At 51.2% G+C, this 23,580-nt stretch overlaps 1 long non-coding RNA gene across 4 annotated transcripts in view; it reads left to right on the top strand.

Moving 5' to 3' along the window:
- Positions 1-15,232: 15,232 nt before the first annotated feature.
- Positions 15,233-23,580, top strand: part of LOC132006010 (uncharacterized) — a 73,464-nt gene continuing 65,116 nt past the window's right edge. For 2 of the 4 annotated variants that reach the window (XR_009400977.1, XR_009400973.1), the window contains exons 1-3: positions 15,233-15,387; positions 16,460-16,585; positions 19,023-19,135. This is a non-coding gene — a long non-coding RNA (uncharacterized LOC132006010). The remainder of the gene's footprint in view (positions 15,388-16,459; positions 16,586-19,022; positions 19,136-23,580) is intronic. The other 2 variants (XR_009400980.1, XR_009400956.1) reach the window with 1 other exon arrangement.

Below are 23,580 nucleotides of genomic sequence, written 5' to 3'. Positions count from 1 at the left end.
CAAATGAATAAATAGAATCTTTAAAAAACAAAACAAAACAAAGCAAAACTTTGCTAATATGATCGATGAAAGTCTTTCGTCTTTGGTCTCCTTACCCTTTTATCCTATGTAACTCACCCCAAGAAAGAGGTCTTCTTGGCCTCATTTTGTGGGTGAAGATACTGGGCCTCTTGGGGGGAAGGCTGTTGTGTGTGGAAAGGGCTGGGGTTCAGGGGAATGAGCCAGCCTTGATCTGAATCCCGCCTCTGCCCTGTGTGGCCTGACTGCGTATCAGGGGAGACAGCTGTGACTTGGGTATAGGCTGGGCAGGGTGTGAACCAGCAGAATGGGTGGGGAGAGGCTGGCCACAGGCTGAGAGGTGGGGAGGACAGAGGTAAGTGATCAGAACCTGCCATCTGGCAGCCTGCTTTTACACCTTGACGTTGGCCTCTGAGCAGGCCAGCCTTAGTGGATGTGGAATCAGGAGAGTGGAGGGGACTCATCTTTTTTTTTTTTTAAAGATTTTATTTATTTATTTGACAGATCACAAGTAGGCAGAGAGGCAGGCAGAGAGAGAGAGAGAGAGAGGAGGAAGCAGGCTCCCCGATGAGCATAGAGCCTTATGCGGGGCTCGATCCCAGGACCCTGGGATCATGACCTGAGTCGGGGGCAGAGGCTTTAACCCACTGAGCCACCCAGGCACCCCGGGACTCATCTTTCTACACCAGACCTCTGTCCCACTCGGAAAATGGCCTCAGAGGGGGGCCATCTGAGTGGCTCAGTCGGTTAAGCACCTGACTCTTGGTTTTGGTTCAGGTTATGATCTCAGGGTTGTGAGATCGAGCCCTGCGTTGGGCTTCACGCTCAGCACGGAGTCTGCTAGAGAGTCTCTCCTTCTCCCTCTGCTGCTCCCGCTCATGCTCTGTCTCTCTTTCAAATAAATAAATCTTTTAAAAAAAGTAGCCTCAGAGAGAAGACTCGGGGCCCTGGATCTGTTGTCCCGGAGAAGGCCTGAGACATTCACGTTCCCCACAGGTCACTGTTAACTAACTACTGCTGGAAGTGAAGTTGTGGCGCCAGCTTTTCGTCCGTGCTGTGTGCAAGCACTGTTTGACTCTGGGCAAGTTGCTCCTCCCTAACATTCCCTGGGTCTCTCAATAAGAATGTTCCATAGAGGAGCACCTGGGTGGCTCATTCAGTTAAGCATCTGCCTTTGGCTCAGGTCATGATCCCAGCATCCTGGAATCAAGCCCTGTGTGGGGCTCTCTGCTCAGTGGGGAGCTTAGAACAAATATTTCACAGTAATGGAGTAGGGATTGCAAACTGGCAACCTGTAGGCACAGGTAGAGATTTTTTATTTTTTTTGGGTGGGGACTGTAGCACATTTTTTTAAAAAGATTTTATTTATTTATTTGACACAGAGAGAGAGAGAGAGAGAGAGATCACAAGTAGGCAGAGAGGCAGGCAGAGAGAGAGAGGAGGAAGCAGTCTTCCCGCTGAGCAGAGAGCCTAATGCGGGGCTCGATCCCAGGACCCTGAGATCATGACGTGAGCCGAAGGCAGAGTCTTTAACCCACTGAGCCACCCAGGTGCCCCTGTAGCACATGTTTGAATGAGAAAATGCATGTGACAGTCTGGATGTTTGACTTTTGTTGAAAACTGGAAGGGCTGGCAGCCCTGGGGCACTCTTCCTGCTCTGCTGGACCAGCCAGTGCAGAATCGTGTTGCCACCACAGAGAGGGCCCCTGCTTTCTAGTTTGCCACAGTCCCCACCATTCCCTATTGATCACACCAGCTCTGGCCCTCATTTATCTCCTTGGCCTTTCGAGGTATTTGAGTTTGCAACTCTGCAAAGTCCTTCCACATTCACTGTTGCACAAAAATGGGGCTTGTAAAGGGCAAAGAGGCAAAGGACCTCTTTGACCTTAAAAAAAAATTGTTTGTTTCAAAATTTAAATTTAGTTTATATTTGTTATGAGATATAAAGCCATGATTCAAAATTCAAAGGATACAATAGAGCACATCGTGAACGAAATTCCCTTCCACATGTCCTGTGTTACTGGGGGCACTGATGTTCCCAGTTCTCCTGTATTTCTGTGTGGACACATTTCATGTCAAGTCAGACTAGCATAGTATGTATAGGTGATCAAGAAAAGTTCACCTTCATTGAATGTTAATTTTTTTTTAAGATTTTATTTATTTATTTGACAAAGATTGAGAGATCACAAATAGGCAGAAAGATCACAAGTAGGCAGGAGGTTGTGGGGGGTGGGAAGCAGTCTCCATGCTGAGCAGAGAGCCCGATGCAGGGCTCGATCCCAGGACCCTGAGACCATGACCTGAGCCAAAGGCAGACGCTTAACTCACTGAGCCACCCAGGTGCCCCTGAATGTTAATTTTTTAAATTAATTAATTACTTAACTTTAAATATTTCATTTATTCATTTGAGAGAGACAGAGAGAGCACAAGCAGGGGGAGAGGCAGAGGCAGAGGGAGCAGCAGGCTCCCCAATGAGCTGGGAGCCTGACATGGGGCTCTATCCTAGGACCTGGAGATAATGACCTGAACTGAAGGCAGGTGCCCAACCATCTGAAGCAGCCAGGTGCCCCTTTTTATTTATTTAAAAAAAAGAACCAATTTATTTATTTATTTGAGAGAGAGAGCACAGGCAGGGGTAAGGGGCAGAGACAGAGAGAGAAACAGGATACCCCTGATCAAGGAGCCCCACACAGGGCACAATCCCAGGACCCTGGCGTGATGATCTGAGCCGAAGGCAGGGGCTTACCCAACTGAGCCACCCAGGTGCCCCTGTTGAATGTTAATTTTAGGGAAAAAGGCTTCTGGGTGGCTCAGTGGGTTAAGCCTCTGCCTTCGGCTCGGGTTGTGGTCTCAGGGTCTTGGGATCGAACCCCACATCAGGCTCTTTGCTTGGTGGGGTACCTGCTTCCTCCAGTCTCTCTCTGCCTGCCTCTCTGCCTACTTGTGATCTCTCTCTCTGTCAAATAATAAATTAAAAAGAAATCTTTAAAAAAAAGAAAGAAAAAAATCAGGAAATACAAAAAGGAAAAATCATTGGTGGCATTACTCATAGATAATCTTGTTAACATTTCAATGCATTCACAACCAGATTTTTCTTTACCTTATTTTTTTTTATAAAGATTTTATTTATTTGACAGAGAGAGATCACAAATAGACAGAGAAGCAGGCAGAGAGAGGAGGAAGCAGGCTGTTTTTGATTTCTTGCTATTTTATTTATTTATTTTAAAAGATTTTTATTTATTTATTTGATTTGATGAAATTAATTATTTATTTTTAAAAAGATATTTATTTATTTATTTGACAGAGAGAGAGAGAGAGAAATCACAAGTAGACAGAGAAGCAGGCAGAGAGAAAGGGGAGAGAGAGCGAGAGCCCGATGCAGGGCTCGATCACAGCACCCTGAGATCATGACCTGAACTGAAGGCAGACACATAACCCACTGAGCCACCCAGGCGCCCAATTATTTATTTTTAAATATTTTATTTATTTATTTGACACAGAGAGAGATCACAAGTAGGCAGAGAGGCAGGCAGAGAGAGAGGGAGAAGCAGGCTCCCCACTGAGCAGGGAACCCAGTTTGGGGCTTGATCTCAGGACCCTGGGATCATGACGGGAGCTGAAGGCAGATGCTTAAGGACTGAGTCACCCCAGGCTCCAATTTTTTGCTATTTTAAACAGTGCTGCAATGAACATCCTTGTGCCTACATCTTTGCTCACCTGTCCAAGTATTTCCTTAGGATACATTTCCTAGAGGTGAATTAATAGGCTAAAGGATTGCTCATGCATGCACATTTTAAAGGCTTTTGGTATATATGACCGTATTGCCCTTCAGAAAGATCTTATCCTTTTATATGACTTGCAGCAGCATGGGCAAGATCCAAGATATGCTGTCTCCTTGAAAATGAAACGACGCATCTTCCTAGCCCTGTGTGTCCTTGCCTGGCCATCCACGTTTGTGTTGGCAGAGGTCCTGGAAGTTGCCGGGGGCCCGTTTTCCCCTGCGTAAAGTCTGGCTGGGTTGTGATGGTGGAAGAGGGGGCACGTGACCCATGAACAGGGTGATGGGAAGCCCCGTCCTCTCTCCCTTTTATGCCTGCATGGGTTGGGGTGTCTGTACAGAGAAGGTGGAGGGTGGGCCCGAGGGAGCCCCCACCAGGGAGCTGGCATGCAGTGAGGGCAGGTGAGGTGCCGGTGGGAACACTTGGCCACTAAGTGGCCTTGCGACTCTGACAATCTGCGGGGGCCTGGGTCAGTGTTGCCTCTTGAGTGAAGTGGGAATAGGGCAGGACCCACCTGGGAGAGCTGGGGGCGTCCAGCAGGACTGCGGCAAGATGCCCAGCATACCATGAGCTCTCCACAAATGCAGATTAAATCGAAAAAGGAAAAGGAAGAGAACCCAGGGAAAATTCAGAATCGGCTCAGGCATGCCATCGACAGGGACTCGTGTCCAGGCAAGACATCCGGAATGATCCGCCCATCCTCTAGTGATCCGTGACTCTTTGCCTGGGAGCCCGCAGGGGCCCCCTCCAGCTTGTGCCTCAGCTGATGATGTGGTCCCCTCTCTGTGGCAGGAGGCCCACGTGGGCACCCTCCCCTGCTGCTCCCCGCGCCGGGACGGGAGTCATCTCTCAGCTCTCCTGACCTGGTGTGGTGTCAGATGCTTGAGAACGAACCCACCAGCTGGGAGTGGGAGGTGGTGGGAACACACTCTCGTGTGTGTGAGCACACAAATGTGTGAGCAAGTGAGTGTGCAAGTGGACGGGTGTGCGTATGCGTGTGAACATGGGAGCGTGTGAATGTGTGAGAGCACATGAGCATGTGAAGGTACACGTGTGAGATGTGTGAGGATGTGTGTGAGTACATGATTGTGTAACCGTGTGAGTGTGAGTGTGTATGCACTGAGCTTGTGAATGTGTGTAGTGTGTCAGCGCAGATGTCTGGGTGTGTGCGTGAGTGTGTTGTGTATCATGGATGTGTGAGTGTGCGGGTGTGTGTGTGTGAGCAAAGTATGTGTGTAGCGTGTGTGTATGTGAACGAGAGCACGCGTGCATGAATGTGTGTGTGCGCGCGTGTGTGTGCACACTCTCCTTGGGCACTCTGTGGGAGGCATGGAGCCCGGGGTAAAATCTTTGCAGCAAATGCTTTATTTTTTCACTTTATCCCTGGGGGCTGCGCCTTACTAACCATGGGGATTTGTGGGAATCAGATTGGGACTCTCCGCCCAGTGGGGCCAGGCATGCCTCGGGCTGCAGAGGTGAGTGAGAAGGTGACGTGGGGCTCAGAGCTCAGCCTCTGGGAACGTTCCTGCCGGAGTCCAAAGCTCCCTCCACGAGTTCTTAGCTGGGTCACCTCGGGTAAGTTACCGAGCCTCTCTGTGCCTCAGTGACCTTGTCTGTAAAATGGGGAGAATTATACTTGCTACCTCCTGGGGGTTTGTGAGGGATAGATGGACTAAAACATGCCGAGCACTTGGAACACGGGCCAGGTGTCGCCAAATGTTGGTGATGGCGCAGAGTGGCAGTTGAGGAGGTGGCGGGGGAGGAAGTGTCCCTTGGGGTGAGGCAGGGGGTTGCTGCCGTCTAAACTGGCGGACCTGGGCTGGCTCCCCCATGACCGTGAGCACTGGCCTCCCACCACATCTTTATAGAAAGGAAACCCTCACTTCCTTGCTGATAGAGGCATGGAGTCCAGACAGCAATTCCTTTCAGATTTCTGAAAACCTTAAAGGTTAAAAAAAGGACTTTTCAGCAGGGAAAACAGATTTATGGAAGGTTAACTTCCATAAGGTGCCTGTCCCAGCAGCCTTGCATTTGCTAGCTGATGGGCAGGTGGTACCCAGCCGGGGCAGGTGGGTTTTGGGGGTGGAGGTGCTGTGCAGCCGCCAGGCCAGTGTCTTCGCAGCCCCCGCCTCTCTTTTGCTCCCTTCTTGGACCCCCATCCCTCTGGCTTTCCCTGGGGTGCGGGAGACAGTCATGCTTTGAGTAAGGCTGTGGGACACCTGAAACCTTGGCCAAATGGCAGCCCGGTGTGCCATGTCCTTGGGGAGGAGGACTAGGTGACTCCCTGGGCTGTCTGTCCAGCTGAATCCGAATTTCTGGGGGGTGGAGCTCGGAATCTGCCTTGTTGCAAACTTCTGTGCTGCATGCTCGGCGTTTAGAGCCAAGGATCTCATCAACTTCCTGAACTTTCCTGCGGGAGGAGGCTGAGGCACATGGAGAGGAAGGAGCAGTCGCAGGGCTGCGGAATGGCAAGGCCTGGCCTTCTGATGCTCCAGCTGGAGTTTACCTCATCGGGCCATGTTTTTTGTAGCGTGGAATTTTCCATAGGGACCCAGATCCAGTTTTATGGTAGATCTCAGAAACCAGCGTCTTCTGCCAGAAATTCAGGCCATCGCCGCTTTACCGGAAGGAGGGTATTCTTTGGAGTAGGGGGGTTTGCTGTGTCCCCCGCCCCCATACCCAGCTCCTATGCACATTCCTTTCCTGCCCAGCTGGGGCCAACAGGTGCCGCAGGGCCCGTTTGCCAACAGATGTCTCTGCAGACCGGTCACAAGGTCGACTGCTGAGAAATCTCCGGACACAGCCAGACAGGAGGGAGGAGAAGGTGTCTCTGAGCCCGGGGAACCCAGGTGGGCACTGATGGGTCAGCGTGGGCGGAGACATTTCTCTCCCAGAGGCGGTCAAGGGCGCCAAGCCGACCCTGCAGCTCAGAGCTCTATACAAGGGCTCCCCAGTCTGCTTCTCCCCTGGCTGAGGCTTGGAGACTCACAATGGAGGGTTCTCAAAAGAGGGAGCCAGATCCAGAACAAGGATCTCTAGTTGCCTATGAAAAGAGGAAAGACTTTCTGGACATTTTCCTCAACAGCAACTAGAATAGTAATGATGTCGATCCCATCTATCCAATCACCTGCACGAGGCCCTGTGCTCACCACTGTTGTCGCTAGATCAGACTAGTAACTGTTAGTGCTGTTGGGCACTTGGCCCGTGCCAGGAGCCAGGTGCTGGGCCAAGCACTGTCTAGGAGTGATTTCATTTCACAAACAGGTTCTACATTATTATTATTATTATCCATGGTCGTTCCATTTTATGGATGAGGGAAGTAAGGCTCTTAGACAGTAGTCATCCAAGGTCACATGATGGCTTCCAGGGATGCCATCCCTGGACCCCACGACTCTCCCCTGTAGACCTTGGGCTCTTAATCACCATTTTATCGTCCACCTTTAAGGCATTTCCCCCCAGCAGCTGTGGGTTATCTGCTTCCCTCTGCTATAAGTGTTAGCTTTCTTCGCACTGAGGGTCCCGGGCTCGCCTCAACTTGCAGAGCCAAGGGAATACCGGCTCTGGGCTTTCTGTATGGGAGGCAGACATGCCAGTGGCCTTTTGGGAAATAAGTCCTGTCAGTCATTGCAGTGTCCCTCATCTCAGTTCAGCTCTCCATTCTGATCAACAGCTTAGCACCACAACGTGAAGACTCTGATCAGAAAGACCAAAGAAAGGGTTACAGAGTAAACTCTTCCAAGGAGAAAAGCAAACTACATAAACAAAAGATGGATGAGGAGGAACAAACTCTGCAGCTTGGGAGACAAAGATCCTGAGGTCCCAGTGGACCACCAGCTGAGCGTTAGTCAACTGGCTGCTATTTTAAATACCACTTAACCGTGACATATGATAGTGGACTTGTTAAGGCGAACACCACAAAACAGTATCACATCTCAGGGGTAGAATGGGCTGAGAACACCTGACACTCCGCTTCTTCTTTTTTTTTTTTTTCTGCCATAATCCTTGTTAAGGCACTTGTGTCATTCTCATCTGTGCCCCTGGTCCCCCTCCCCCAAGAAACCAGGTGAGAAATTAGTTTAAGGCTATATTCCCTTACTTTCTTGAGCTCACAAGAAAGTGCATCAGAGGCTATATTTGCTTACCCTATAGCCACCCCCCTGTCTTCCTTTGACAACAGCAACAGAAGGCCTGTGATGTTGGGGGTTACAACCCCACGTTCATTGGCTTTCAGAAAGGGGTCAGTAATATGAAAGCAAAAGTTACTGGGCAGGGTTTCTGGGAAAGCTTTTCAAAGGAGGCTGACTCAGCAGGGAGGCAGGTCCTTTTAACTTTTGCCCCTTTTGCCTCTCTGCTGCCTGGGTTGTGGATATGACAGCTGGAGCGGAAGTAACTATTTGGGGATCATGAGGTGACTTAAGGACGGAAGCCTCCTGTTAATCATGGCAGACAGCACGATAGAGGAACCTGGGTCACTGATGTCTACAGAGCTGCTGTCTTCACTCTGGGCGAGACTTCTCTTTACCAGAGAGGAAAATTTCACCTCCATCTTATTCTAGCCTCTGTGATTTTGGTTCTCTGTTACTTGTAGTCAGGCGCAGTTCTTAACTGACACCAAAGGCTTCGAGCCCAGCGGAAGCTTCCTTCCCAGCTCTGTTCGTGAGCAAAGCGGAGTTTGGTGTGGATGTCCCGGGTTGTTGCTGGGTATCCAGACCGGGAGGCGGAGCCTGCTGTTTGCAAGCCAGGGACCTTGAGTTGGCCTGGCCCTCTTTGCAGGAACGGGCGGACACACGTGGAAATTTCACGTCTTAGGACTGGAGGACGAGGATGGAAGTGTTTGGTGTGGCGGTGCCCAGGGAGAGGAAGGGAAGGCAGGAACGCTGGACAGGAGAGAGGGCTGCGGCTGAGACCTGTGAGCTGTTTCTCTGAGAGGTGGTGAGCCTCTGGCTGTGTCCCTTTGGGGCCTGGATGACACAGGACAGCACAACTATGGGGTGGGCACAGAGCCTGGCATTTCTGTCCCAATCCCAGCTCGATCCTGACTCTGTAGGACCAGCAGTCTAGGAACACCAGGGGCGGCTCAGAAAGCTGGGGTGTGTGTGGGGGACTGGGGGGGAGGATGGGGTAAGGGTTGGGAGGTAGGGGGCTGCTTTCCCAGGGCGGGCCAGCGGAAGCAGGGGATCCAAATAAGGCTGGGGCGGAAGGCAGGTTTGGCTCCTACCTGAGCATGCGTGCAACACCCCGAGGGGGCTGAGGTGGGCTGGCCCTGTGGGCAGCCGCTGGGCGCTGGGAGGCTTGGCAATTTGTGGATCTGGAGAGACCTCATCTGTATCCCCAGGAAGCTGAGCTGGTTATCCTGGGAGTTGGAATCTGATGCACTCAATTAACATCATAAATCCTGCTGGGCTCCCAGGGCCACAGCCTTCTCCTGACCTCGGGGAGACTCACCCCTTCACAAACCTGGTTTCAGCAACTGCTCCATAAATAATCTTGAAGTTCACCGTCCCCTTTGCTGTCCTGGAGCTCACCCCAAATTTTCTGTCTGTTCGGTATTTGTTTATTGAATCAGCAATTTAGCCAGATGGATTTAAAGGCATACACAATTTTTTTTTTTTTTAAAACAAAAACCACTTCTGTCTAAACAGCTCTGTCTGCAACCATCTGCCCAAGACATCGTCCTCAGAAACATCCCTTTGCCAAAAAAGGAAAGAAAGAAAGAAAGAAGGAAAGAAAGAAAGAAAAGAGAAATATCCCTTTGCCAATCGGTGCCCATAATAAAGATCAGAGACACGTAGAAAGGATCAGAAGCATAACGGCCAATGAGTCTGCAGCCTATAAAGCGTAGCTTGTCCTCAGGATTAGGTGGAGAGAGATTTTTTTTTTTTTTAGAGAGATTTTAACCTTCCTTTTGCAGATGGGGAATCAGAAGGAAGGTCTTATTTGCGGTGATGTGGACGGTTAATGGGTGGAGGATCCAGATTCTTTGAATGTGGTCATACCACCTTCCAGGCTATTAGAATCGAAGGAAGATGGACTCATTTATTAGCCAAAATACTTGTTTAAATAGAATAAAAGTGCCAGCCGACTGGCAACCATCAACTCTGTGTCTGGCCCGGAGCCAAGTGTCTTCCCTATGCAATTACACTCAACACGCACAACAGAGCATCCTTCTCTCCCACTTACACCTTCTTAAAATGCTGGATTTTCTTGCTTTCTCTCTTTTTTAAAAGATTTATTTATTGAGCGAGAGCAAGAGAGAGCACATGAGCAAGAGCTCGGGGAGGGGCAGAGGGAGAAGCAGATTCCCCGCCCCATCCCAGGACGTGGAAATCATGACCTGAACCTGAGGCAGACGCTTAACCTTGGCCAAAGTCCCTGGAAGGTGTGGGGTGCACACTCCCTTGCTTCCCGATAGCCTCCCGTTGTCTACAACGAGTGAGTGGGGTTACGTCAGTTAATAGCAAGCCCAGTGCGGGCAGGTATGGAGCTAGAGGGCAGAGGGAGTGTGCTCTGTGATGGCCGAGTTTCCGGGAAAGCCTGGCCCAGCTGCGGGATCAGATTCGGGCACCAGCTGGTTAGAGGCCTGGACACAGCTCTGGCAGGCAGCTGGCCGCTTGAGCCAGGCTGTGCTTCCATTGTGGGCCCCCCCACCACCACCCCGCCGTTGTTAGGTGGGAGGGGCAGGTCTGTGGGAGGGTGCTGGGACATGGGAGGGACTGGATCTTCATTTTCCGCCTTCAGTGGGCACTGCCGGAGGGACTTGCTGTGGCCTGTAGGGGGCAGGGGAAGGACAGGAGGGTGGACTTCCTTGGGAGGAGAAAGGATGTTGGTGGGTGGCCATGGATCCTGGGGTTCTGTGCCTTGTAGCAAAGGAATGAAGGAGAGGGGCCGCTGGGGAGGAGGCAAGAGACTAAGCCACCGCACAGCGCAGGTCTGAGTTTTGCTCCGAGGACTCAGAAATTCCAGGCCACTGCTGAGAGCCCAGGTTGATGGGAACAGGCTAGTTAGCTCCCTGCAGCTCCCCACAGGAGGTGGGAGGGAACTGCCTTAAATGAGCATTTTGTAAACTCTGTTCCTTGGAGCTCAAGGTGTTTGTAAGGTATGATAGGTGCTTTGTAAAAAGATTTTGTGGTCGGCTCTCTTCTTTGCTGCCTCTTGGAAGGTCATAAAGCCCATCCGTATTCTAAAGGCTCTGAGAAGTCCTGCAGCACAAAGCCTATCTGACTCAGGGTTTCCTGCTGCATGCCCTTGAACACCTGGGAAGTACCAGGATTCCCTGAATGTGGTTTGGGAAACTGCACTGGATGCTGCCCGCTCTGGGGCTGGACATTCTCTTGGAGGCAGGCCAGGCTTGTTACAGGAGGTGATTTATGGGCTAGAGAACCAATTCATTAATTTGCAGGAAAGCCATATCTGCCTGCCTAATCGATCGATGGCAGCAATTTGCCAGAGGCGGTCCCTCCCAGAGGGGAATTAAATGTGGAGGCCAGCAATGGCTTGGAAGTTGACTGGGGAAGCCCAAGGAGGAGAAAGGAGTGGATATTCTCTAGAAAGTCTGTTTTTACCCCAGCCAGGCGGTAGCTAAATAGGCTTCTTGTGGCGAGATTATCCTACATCTCTTTCTTTATGTGGTATCTTCTAGAAACTCATGATGACCTGCGGGCAAAGAGCAATAGGGGTACCTGCTCCCTGTAAGCACCTCACAGGTCCGCCCCCCCCGCCCCCGCCTCCAGAAGGTGCCAGTTTTTGAGTGGGGGAGGGGAGCCAGATCCGGTCCAGCCAGCCCAGACTGCACAGCGAGGTGCTCCGCCTTTGGGCCTTAAGACTCAGCCAACCAGTGATTCCCCGGGGCATGTACAGACCCAGTGCTACGCGGAGCATCTCTGAGAAGCAGCCCCTGGCTGGTGGCAAGCCTGGTAGACACCGAAGCCTGGGTGCCAATGACCTTGCAGCCTGTGCACCGCATTGGTCTCTGGTCAGGTGGTCCGGAAACAGACTCGGGGGTGGGGATTTGCGGGCAGGAGGTGTCTTGGACCGGCTGCCCCTGGGAATCCCTCCTGCAGAGGAGTGAAGGACATGGGACTGGATGGAGGGAGATGTGGAAATGCAGCCAGAGAGGGCTCTGCCAATGCCAAGGCAGCTCAGGACAGCTCCCTCTCGGCTGCAGGTGTCCTCTAGCGGAGGTTCAAACCCCGGGGCCCGGGGTCAGTTGTTGAGGGCCAGTCCTGGGGGAGGGGGGCACTCCACTACCATAAGCCATCACAGGCACCATCCCAGCACCTGGGAAGGAGGGTATCAGCTCCTCAGGTGACTACCTCACTGAACACCTCCGGGTCCTCGAGAGCATCCCATCAGAAATTGGGTGTTACCAGATCCTCGGAAGTGGACGTAGCATCTGTCATCACGTGGGAATGGGCTTGGGCCGAGATGGTACATGAGCAGGCGGCTCGGGTCGCTTTGACCCTGACCCCTGGGCAGCCTCCCCTGATGACACCCGGCCCTGAGCACACCTGATGGGGGAGAAGACATCGTGCGCCTGGGTCACAGGTGCTTCGGCACAGTTTCCTGGCATTGAGTGAAAGTGATGACTTCAGCCTGGTGGCCCTTTCCAGGGCTGCCTGCGAGGTCACTGGTGAAGGGAAACCCTTTGGTGGGCAAAGGTTCAAACACACCACTGAGCTTTCTGCTTTGTTTGGACAGCCGAGAGACCTGGCATCGACAGTTCACGGGCAGCTGGTCACGGTTTTGCTGGGGCGGGGGGTGGTTGGCAAAGGAGAGCCCCAGGTCAGATCCCGCCACAACCTGATTTTATAAATCAAGTTTTAGCTGAAGGCTCAGAGATTTGGAAAGAGCAGGATTGGGAGGTGGGAGGCAGAGGGGGTGAAGAGGTGTGGGTGAAGACATCGGTGGGCATTCTCAGAACGGACGTACACCGCCAAGACGCTCGTTTCTGATGGGAATGCTCCCCAAAGGGTGTCCCCCCGGCGGAGGGGGCTCTTCAGAGTCAGGGGAACAGAGTGACAAGGGCGTGAAGGAAAAGAATTTCTCTGTGGATGTCAGTTGGCTTTCCCCAGCCAGCCCAGCCAGCCCAGTGCTTGCTCAATGAGTTCAAGTTTAAAGCGGTCGTGGGGGCCCAGATGGAGGGCATCTGGGGGTGAAGCGATCAGAGTGTTCTTCCTTCCATCAGGGCTGAGCTGGTTGGATAATGCTAATAAGACAGCGGCCCGTGAGGGACCAGGAACCATTATCCGAGGGCTCTCGGGACCTTATTCACTGGCACGGCTCCACGTCGCTTCTGATCAAGGAATTCATTTCACAGCATAAGAAGTTTGGTGATGGCCTTTGCTTGTTGCAATTTTCTGGTCTTAATGAATACCTTATTAGCCCTAAGCAGCTGGCTGAACGGAATGGTGGAATGATGTACTGAAGGCTTACTTAGGATGCCCGTGGGCAGGCAGCACTTGGAAGGGACGGCATTCTGTGTAGGATACAGTGTATGTTTTGAACCCATGACCTGTTCATAGTGTGCTTCTCCGTGACCAGAACATACGGGGTGGGGGGAGGTCCGGAGCCAAGAGGCAGAACAAGACTGGCTTCTTTCCTTCCACCTAATACCCAACTCGAAGATTTTCTGCTTCTCTTCCCAGCGGCTTTGGACGCCGCTGGTTTGGAGGTTTTGGTTCCCAAGGAGGGACCGTTTCTCCAGGGGACACTTTTTTTTTTTTTTTTTTTACTGAATTGAGTCTGCCGCCGTTGTTCAGCCACAGAGCCCACAGGCAAAGAAGGAAGTTACTCATTGTTGGAGTTACTGGTCCTAGTTATCAAGAGAAATGGACTTCCTGCTCTGTAATGCACATTTTCTTCAGTCTTCTCTCTTCCTCTTTCCCTGATCTTTTCCTTTTATTATTTGAGGCAAGCTGGAGGTGAAACTTACCTAGGTAGCACAAGTTTCGGCAAGTTTCGGATGGGACTGAATTTGGGGATGGCTCCCATGTCCCGGAGGTGGGTGGGCTGCTTGCCTCCCAGGATGGATGCCATCCATGACCTTTGGGACTTTGCTTCTGCTGCTTTTGGGGAGAAGGTGAGAGTCTGTGTATGGAGGATGGTTTCACTTTGTTATTATTATTTTTTAAAGATTTTATTTTTTTGACAGAAATCACAAGTAGGCAGAGAGGCAGGCGGGCGGGGGGAGCAGGCTCCCTGCTGAGCAGAGAGCCTGATGTAGGGCGCGATCCTAGGACCCTGAGATCATGATCTGAGCCGAAGGCAGAGGCTTAACCCACTGAGCCACCCAGGAGCCCTTCACCTTGTTAGGTTAACGGAGCTCTTTTTGTTGTTGTGCAGAAATTCAAACCTTTGTAGAGGGTGTGGACAGTGGCCGAGTAGGGGAAGAATGGACCATTATCCAATCATTGTCTTTCAGCTTGCAATCCCGTTCTCACAAATTCTCTTATGTTGTGATGCTGGAAGTGGGATATTTCTGCTTTGTTCCCCGTCTGCCTGCTGGGGTCTGACAATAGGGGGTGTTCTAGGCTGGAGGAACATGAGGGGTCTTGTCCCTTCCCGCCCCTGGGAGCATCACGCCCACAAAACCCTATTATCCTGGCGGCAGCCCCTGGGCCCCCTGGGTGTCACCAGCACCAGCTGCAGTGGCTGTTCCTCTGAGGTCTGCTTTCCAGGCCCCACTGGAACCCTCTGCCCAGCTTCTGGGTTGAATTGTTCCAGTCTCGTATTGTCCCTTTGCTGAGGGCTGGGTGTGTTCCCCAAACCGCGGACTCCCTGACACCTTAGAGTTCTCCTTTCTGCCTTTCCAGTTCTTCAATGCTTAGCTCATACTTCTGTATATGACATGTCCCCTGCTAAAGTAACATGTGGTTTCTGTCTCCTGCTGCAACCCTGCTGGTTACAGACCCAGGATCCTGTAGACTGTGCCTCGTGGGGTCCCCATGGAGAGCCATCTGCATTCACCAGGGTCTGCTGTCCCAACAAGCCCTCACCAGACTCGGCCCAACGTGGGAGCCAGGGGTGAATCCACCCACTGAGGTCCTGCCAGCCTCCGGACCCCACCTCCAAGGGCATTGCCCTGGGGCTCAGGCCATACCCATCTCCTCGCCTGCAGTGACAGGGTCACCATGAAACCCACAAACAACCCTCAAGAGCCCAGCCCCGTCCTTCTGTGTCCATTTTCCTGGCTTCCTCTGAGACCCGTCAGCCCTCCGTGGGTCCTCCAGCTCCTCGTGGGGGAGGATCCCTCACAGCGGCTTCCGGAAGAGAGAAAATCTGCCCCACCCCCCTCCCAGGCTGCAGGCAGGCCACTCCCATTGTCTTTGGAGTTTGCCCTGGTCTGTTTCTAATCTCTAAGTCCCCTCCCATATCCGGGGACACTACGAGCCTCGCCTCTTCTTGTCCCACCTATCAGAGCCCTCCAGAGGCTGAAAAGTACTGACGCCATTTGTAGGGGTCTTTACTTTTCTCCTGAGGACACCCCTTTCTCCAATCAGCTGGGGTAGCATTTCTTTATCTTCCTGTCTCTCTGTCACCATCCTGGTCTGGCTGTAAGATCGGTTTCTGAGCCCGTTCCCTTTCCCCTTTAGTGAGTATGCACCGCGGGTAGCTGGCAACTGAATCCTGCGGGAGCGGCTCTGACGCGGCCTGCTTGGCTTTGGGGCTTAGAAGGGTTCCATCAGTCTGCCTTGTGAGAGGCGGTGGAGGGCAGTGGTAGGAGGCAGACCTCGAAGCTGGACAGCCCAGGTTGAAGCCACTGCCCCTTTCACAGCCAGCCGCGTGATCTGGGGTACGATGGACGTGCTCTGTGACTCAGTTTCCCCTTCTGTAAATGCAGGTAGTACCTTATCCAATGCTCTGAGGCATAGTGTGAGAAGCCAACAGGCTAATAGGTGTAAGGCAAAGTGTGCCTGGCATGGAGTTAAGAGCCCTGGGTGGGAGAGAGTGGTCCCCCTGCCGCACCCTCCACACTCTCTGGGGATGCAGCTGCTGAGAGCCAGTCTAGGGCTTCAGACCCGCATTTCCGCACAGTGTGGCTTCAGTGTAAACCCACTACAACCCTGGACAGAAGCTGGCTGTTCTGGACTCCCTGGGAAGAGAGCTCCAAAATAGCATCTTCCAGAAGGATTTCCAAGGGTAACCAATGACACATGATTTAGCCTCACATTGGGGGGACCTGTGCGGTCTGGGGTGGACTCAGTAGGAGAGGGTTAGCCAGGCTGCTCCAGTCCTGCAGAGGCCTTGGCCGGCTCCTGGGAGCTAACCTCTAGGCCCTCGAAATATCCTGCCCGATAGGGAGTCTTGGTGACCCCGGAGTCTGGTGTGCTCTCGAAGTGGGACTTACGGCGAATGCCTGTTTCTGTTCACCTGGGCCTCTGGCCTCTGCTTCAGCCTGTCTGAGCCTCTGGGGAGGTTAGAGACAGAGCAGTTAAGATCAGTCATGCGAGCGCCCCTGGCCTTCAAGCCTGACTCCCAGTACAACCCTGGACCCCCAGGCTTGGGGGCCATGCGCGTTATCCCCGAGAGAGCGAACATCGTCCACAGGACTCCAGGGTGAGAGGACAGCTGGAGACTCGGCGGGTCTCACCTTGAACCCCATCTGCTGCACCTTTCCCTTTGCTGATTTTAATCTGTATCTTTTTTTTTTTTTTTTTCCTGAGATCTGCCATGATTGTGAGTACGGCAGCTTTTCTGAATCCTCTGAGTCCTTTCGTCAAATCATCGAACCCAAGGGGAGCTCTGCAGACCCCTGACACAGCCTTCCGTTCCTTTTCATCTGCTCATTGGTAAGACCCAATAGGTCATTGGTCACATCCTCTGGGAAGCCTTCCCCCCTTCTGGGCTGGTTTGAAATCCCTCTCTCTGCCCTCACAGCCTCCCCTCTTCTCTCAATCATTCCGTGCAGTTCCCATTTATCTTTTTTTTCCCATCCTTGTGCAACTAATGTCCTCTTGTTGTGTGTGTGTTTTTTAAAGCTCTTATTTATTTACTTGACAGACAGAGATCATAAGGAGGCAGAGAGGCAGGCAGAGAGAGAGAGAGGAGGAAGCAGGCTCCCCGATAAGCAGAGAACCCGATGCGGGGATCGATCCCCGGACCCTGAGATCATGACCTGAGCCAAAGGCTGAGGCTTTAACCCACTGAGCCACCCAGGCGCCCCTTGTGTTTTTACTATCCTTATTAAGCCACTCAAATCCCATCCAGAGTGAGGTGGGCTGGCACCAGACACGCCGTTCTCTGACCATGGGGTTTGATGGAAGAAATCCGTTGTGCCTGTCCTCGGACTGGTGCGGGTCACGGTTAGCTGTCTGGGCTCCACTCACGCCCTGACCTCTGCAGGCTCCCGCGAGAGAAGGGGACCAGCTGAGCCTTCTCCAGCTCCTGCCTTGGTGTATGTCTCCCCAAAGACGTCTTTTACAGGGACTCATGCTGTGGTTCTGAGGCAAGATTGTCATCTGAGCTTGGTTCACAGGCCTGGCACGCTGGGGACTGGTCAAAAGGGAGCTTTGATCCCATAGGGGTGGGGCTGGGGTGAGGCAAGCGAGTTGTCCCTCCCCTCCAAGGGGCTTCCCCCTTCATGGAGGCCCTCACCTCCTTGCTCAAGCTCTGCCTCTGACGGCTGTGAGAATGTCTCCTTCCTTCTGGCGTGGAATGTTCCGTGCGTCTGAGTTCTTTGCTTCTGAGCACCACCTCATACGTGCCACTCCAAGCCAATCCAGCCATTCATTTGATAAATATTTATTGTGTCCTCTGTGCCGAGCATGGTCCCTCGTGTTGAGAGTCTAGCGGGGAATGGAAAAGGGGAAAATCCTGCCCTCGTGGAGCTTTAATTTCACTGGAGGAAAGTGAAGAGATGGACTGTCTAGTAGGTGAACCCCAGTGAGCGACAGAGGTAAAACGACATTGGGGAAGGTGGGCGAGGGCTGAGATTTTTAGGAAGGGACTACCAAGGAGAGCCTGAAGACCCGAGGGAAGGGAGGTGTGAGTGGGGCAGATAGCAGGAGGAACTTTCCAGGCCAGGAGAGCGGAGAGCTGGGTAGGGAGGCAACGGGCCGGCTGGGGCCTGGGGTGGGGGCGGAGGCAAGCTGTGGCTGAGGAGTAGCAGGGTTGAGGCAGGAAAGGAGCAGGATGCTACCCTGGCCAGGTGGGTCCTGGCAAGGACTTTGACTTTGACTCTGAACACCATGCAGGTCATGGGAGGCTTTAGAGCAGAGGCAGATGTGATCTGCCTTGGCTTAGCTAGGCAAGGATAGAAGCCTGGAGACCCTTCAGGAGGCTCTGGATAGAGGTGACTGTGGCTAGGACCAGGGCAGCGGCAGCGAGGGGTAGTCAGTGACAGATTTTGATGGTAGAGCTGGTGGAGGTTGGTGGGTTTATTTATTAGAGTAGAATTCATATACTGTGAAATTAACCACTTTAAAGCGTACAAACCAGTGGACTTTAGTACATTCACATTGATGGGCAACTGTCACCCAGATCTCTCTAGGTCTGAGACATTTCCATCACCCCAAAGGAGAGCCCCGTATGCAGTAAGCTTTCACTGACCAAGCCCCCCTCCCTCAGACCCCAGCAATGGCTGACCTACTTTCTGCGTCTGTGCATTGACCTGTTCTGGATGTTTTATGTAAATGGAACCAAATATTGGTTTTTTGGGGTTCTGCTGGACAGACCACGTGTTGTGTATCCGTTCATCTGCTGATGCACGGGGGCTGTTTCGACTCTTGTAAATAGGGTTGCTGTGAACATACATGTACAGGTCTTTGGACATACATGTACATGTCTTCGGTTCTTTTTTTTTTTTTTTTTTTTGATATCTTCTGTTCTTTGGGGTGTATGCCCAGGAGTGGGATTGCTGGGTCCTAGGCTAGCTCTACGTTCACCTTTTTGAGGAATTGCCAACATGGTTTTTCACGGTGGCTGTATCCTGAGTTCCCAGCAGCAATGTGGGAAGAAGGATCCAACTTCTCCACAACATTTCCCACCCTGGTTATTGTCTGTTTTTTGTTTTTTAAATGACAGCCACCCGCCTGGGTGTAGAGTGGTATCTCATCGTGGTCTTGATCTGCATTTCCCTGATGAGTAATGGTGTTTGAGCATCTTTTCACGTGCTGGGTTGCCCTGGGCTCACCCAGGGCAACAAGAGGCTGGAGCTGTCTATGGATGCGAGGGGGAAGGTGGTGGGAAAGGCACTCAGTCTGACACAGTTTTGGTCCCCTCCGCCAGGTACAGCCATGGACCTGGCATTTGGCTGTGAGGCATTGACAGTGGACTTGCTAACGCGCCTCTGGGATCCAGGCGACCTTGGATGAGAGCAGTTTCGCTTGCAAGCCTGCCTGGTGAGGGTTTCTGAGCCAAAGGGAGTGAAAGCGGAGAGGGTGGAGGCCACCCTACCTAGGGGGCTGCTATGGGTTTTGCTCCAAAGGGAAAGAGAGAAATAAGACCGCATTTGAAGGGGGAGAGAGATCCAAGAGTGAGTTTCTGAAGTCCCAGATAGGAGAATGTAGAGCTGATGGGAATGTCTGAGCTCAGATGCGGGAGGAGGGGAGATTTACTGGAAGGACATGTGTCCTTGACCCTGAGAGGCTCTGCTCTGTGTGGCCTGGAGGGGTGGCTCTGGAAGCAACCAGGACAGAGCCTCTGGGATCAGGAAAGAAGGAGCAGGGCAGGTGTGCTGGGGGTGGTGGTGAGGAAGTTCTCAGAGCAAAACGCTGGGAGGACAACAGCCGAGAGGGAGGAGGAAGGGGTGTGTGTGATGCTGTAGCCGCTGGGGAGAGGGGTTGGGCGGAGGGGAGGGTATTCCCTGGGGGTGGTGAGGGTGGGGTGGGGTGGGGGTGTGTGAGGCCTGCTTGAGGTTGGCCGAGGGATCCAGAGCTGTAAAAGGCAAATGTGCCGTAAGCAAGCATCGTCTGCACGCATGTGGCCTTGCCCCCGCGAAGCCCATTGTTCACATTTACAAACCGAGCATTTTAACTCCTTGTTAAAGCCCTGTTAACCCATATAGTCTAGTCTCGGCTTTTGTGCAATGGCTACCAAACTCAGACTTCCTTTCTTTCTTTTTTTAAGTTTTTATTTTACTTCCAGTAGCGCTAACACACAGTGTTGTATTAGTTTTGGGTGTGCCGTATAGTAATTCACCTGGTCTATACGTCACCAGGGGCTCATCACCGCAAGGGTCCTCCTCAGGCCTCATCTCCTGTTGTACCTGCCCCACCCCCCCTCACTGTAACTGTCAGTTTGTTCTCTGGAGTTAAGTCTATTTCTTTCTTTTTATTTTATTTATTTGACAGAGAGAGAGAGAGACAGAGAGACAGAGAGAGAGCGCACAAACAAAAGCAGGTGGAGGGCAGGTAGAGGAAGAAGCAGGCTCCCTGCTGAGCAGAGAGCTGGATGCGGGGGCTTGATCCCAGGACTCTGAGACCATGACCTGAGCCGAAGGCAGAGGCTTTAATGCACTGAGCCACTCAGGCGCCCCTAAGAGTCTGTTTCTTGTCTTGTCTTTCTCCCTCTCTCTTCCCACTCCCTTGGCTTGTTTGTTTCGTTTCTTAAATTCCGCACATGAATGAGGTCATACCGTATTTGTTATTCTCTGACCGACTTACTTCACTCGGCATACGGCTCTCTAGCTCCATCCATGGCATTGCAAAGCTCAGGGTTTCTGACTTGGTGTCCATGACTCCCTGGAGTCCTCAGACATATTGTCAAGATTCATGAGTGCTTTACAAGAATTCTTAAATTTAGGGGTTTCATGTCAATAACATGTCAATAACAACTGAATCACTCCATTCTGCGGCACTGAGATGACCACGCGTGCACATTGCCGGGTAGTTTCATGCTCACCGTGTGTGTGCGTGCACGCGCGCGTGCATGCGTGTGTGGTGTGTGCGCGTGTGTATGCGTGAGAGAGAGAGAGACAGCGTGATGGAGTATTCAATGTCTTGGCTGATGGGAACAGAACAGAGGCAGATTAATAAGGGGCTGGTGCATCCAGGCAGCGGTTCCAGGGGAAAACTGTGGCGAGACAACCCGCAGAACCCGCTTTGCTACCACTGAGCAGCGGGTGATTTAATTTTAACAAAATAACATCATTTTTATGTTCATTTAGTGCTGCTTGACTTTCACTGCTCATTTGTTTTGTTTGTGTTTAATCTGTGTATTCATTTTGGCTTCTAGTTCTGTAAGAACTAGGAACATAGCTTTGGTGTTTGTCCATGCAAAAAATAATTTGTCTGACAAGTGGTGCTGGGAAAACGGGATCTCCCCATGCAAAAGGGCGAGGTTTGACCCTTACCATGAAACGCACACGATGTTAACTCAAAATGGATCCAAGACCTAAATGTAGGAGCTGGAACTATGAAATCCTTAGGATGAAACATGGGGGAAAAGTTTCACATTGTTGGGCTTGGCAAAGATTTCTTGGATATGACCCCAAAAGCATAGACAACAAAAGGAAAAATAGATAAATTGGGTCTTCTTTGAAATAAAAACACTTTTGCTGTCAAAGGATATTATCCATAGAGCAAAAAGGGAACTCATTGGATGGGAGATAATGTTTGTCAACCACAGATCTAATAAGGGGTTAATATCCATAATATATCAAGAATTCCTAAAATGCAGCAGCAACAACAAAAACCCCAAACAACCCAATTAAAAAGAAGAATTCTTAAATTTAGGGGTTTCATGTCAATAACATGTCAATAACAACTGAATCACTCCATTCTGCGCCACTGAGATGACCACGCGTGCACATTGCTGGGTAGTTTCATGCTCACACTTGACCAGACATTTCTCTGAAGAAGATTTACAAATAGCTATTAGGTGCATGAGAAGATGCCCAATGTCACTGATCATTAGGAAAATGTAAAGCAAAACCACAATTAGATATGAGTTCATACTCATTAGGATGTCTATTATTAAAAAAATAATAATACCTGTTGGTGAGGACATGGAGAAACTGGACCCCTTGTGCACTGCTGGTGGGGATGTGAAATGGTGCCCCAGCTGTGGAAAATGGTTTTATAGCTCCTCAAAAAACTAAACATAGAATTACCATATAGGCTTGGAATTCCACTTCTGTTTATAGACCCAAAAGAACTGAAAGCAGGTGTCTCGAAGAGATATGTGTACACCCATGTTTGGCTATTCACAACAGCCGAAACGTAAGAACAGCCCAAGTGTCCATCAGCAGATAAACAAAATGTGGCATATACATCCAAAGGAATATTAATTTCAGTTTTCAAAAGAAGGAGATTCTGATACCTGCTATAATGCGGATGAAGCTTGAAGGTATTTTACTAAGTGAAATAGCCCATCACGATAAGACAAATCTATATAATTCCACATACAGGGAGTCCCCAGAGAAGTCAAGGAAGACAGAATGTGGAATGGTGGTCACCAGGGGCTAGGGGAGGGAGAGTGGGGGATACCCTTTCATGGGTACAAAGTTTCCATTTGGGAAGATGAAAAAGTTCTGGAGATGGGTGGTGGGGATGGGAACATACTTCATGCCGTGGAAATGTACACTTCAAAGTAGCTAAAATGGTGAATTTTATGTTAGGTATATTTTACCACAATAAAATAAAAAACAAATTTAAAAATCCTAGGAAGGAGTTCATCAGGTCTTCCAAAACTCTGGGGTGGTTCTGGTCTTAGCCAGAGTTTCCTAAGAGAGCATGCTGCCTGACCCCAGGCTCCTCCTCTGGGCTCTGTTTGTGCCCACTGGCAGTGCTCAGCCTTGCATCACCTCTTCTGAGGGCGCCTGTGAATCCACTGTACCTCCCTGAAGGGAATGGGATGAGGGAACACTTGGTATTTTCTGCCCCTCCTCAGGTCAAAATCAGCACCAGGAGCTGTTATGGAGTACCCACTTATGCCTGCTTGAATTCTGACAACAAGCTTGTGACTTGGCAATTTATTAACCTATCTGAGCCTCAGTTTGCTCTCCTGTAAAATGGGCATCTTAATACCGATCCTGCAGAGTAGTTGTGAGTTGGGTCAGGGGCACCCATCCTCCCGTTTCTTTCCTGGATCCCACCCCATTGCATCTAACATGTCAGTTTACCTCAAGTTTGCACCTTTGAATCTGCTGTGGGCTTGGTCACCATATCACCAAACTTGTTAGGCTTAGGTTAAGAAGTTTAATTAGGCTCAGAGGAAGTTAGAAGCCTGTCCTAGAGGTCAGGTCCTCAAGCCTCAGAATGTGGACTCATGACATCTTTTTGGTCCCCAGAGACATTCTTCTGTAGCTATGTGGGAGGTTTCTGTGCTCCAGACTGTGAGGTTGCCAGACAGCAAGATCTCCCATGTTTTGGGCAGCTGTGGAGTGATTGTGTGACACCGATTCTGAGAGGGACAAGGCTCACTATTCTCTGGACTGCTCAGACTCCACCATGCTGAGCCCTGGGAGGAGTAGTGATGAGCCAGGAAGCATTCTGAGGAGGACAGCCAAGATGAAGAGATCCCAGAATACAGCATCCCATGAGGCACTGGCATAGGAGGACTGTATCAGTCAGCTGTTGCTGGGTTCTGCTGCATAACAGTCACCAAAACTTAGTGGTTGTAATAACAAAGGTATATTCGTGATAATGGTACAAGTTGCTGCGGTTCTGTGCTCCACTTCCTCTTTACTCCAGGGTTAGGCTGGAGCATCAGCTAGGAAAGTGCTGTATTGGGTGGGGGGCAGGGGTTGGGGGGGTAGTGTGGTGGTAGAACCATGTAAAGGCTCTGAAACCTCTACTTAGAGTGACGTGTAATCACTTCTGCTCAACCATCATTGGTCAAAGCA

Source organism: Mustela nigripes, chromosome 1 (genome assembly GCF_022355385.1).
Source record: "Mustela nigripes isolate SB6536 chromosome 1, MUSNIG.SB6536, whole genome shotgun sequence".
Lineage (NCBI taxonomy): Eukaryota > Metazoa > Chordata > Mammalia > Carnivora > Mustelidae > Mustela > Mustela nigripes.
The sequence above is the reverse complement of the archived record's forward strand: the minus strand, read 5'-3'. Positions and strand labels throughout refer to the sequence as shown.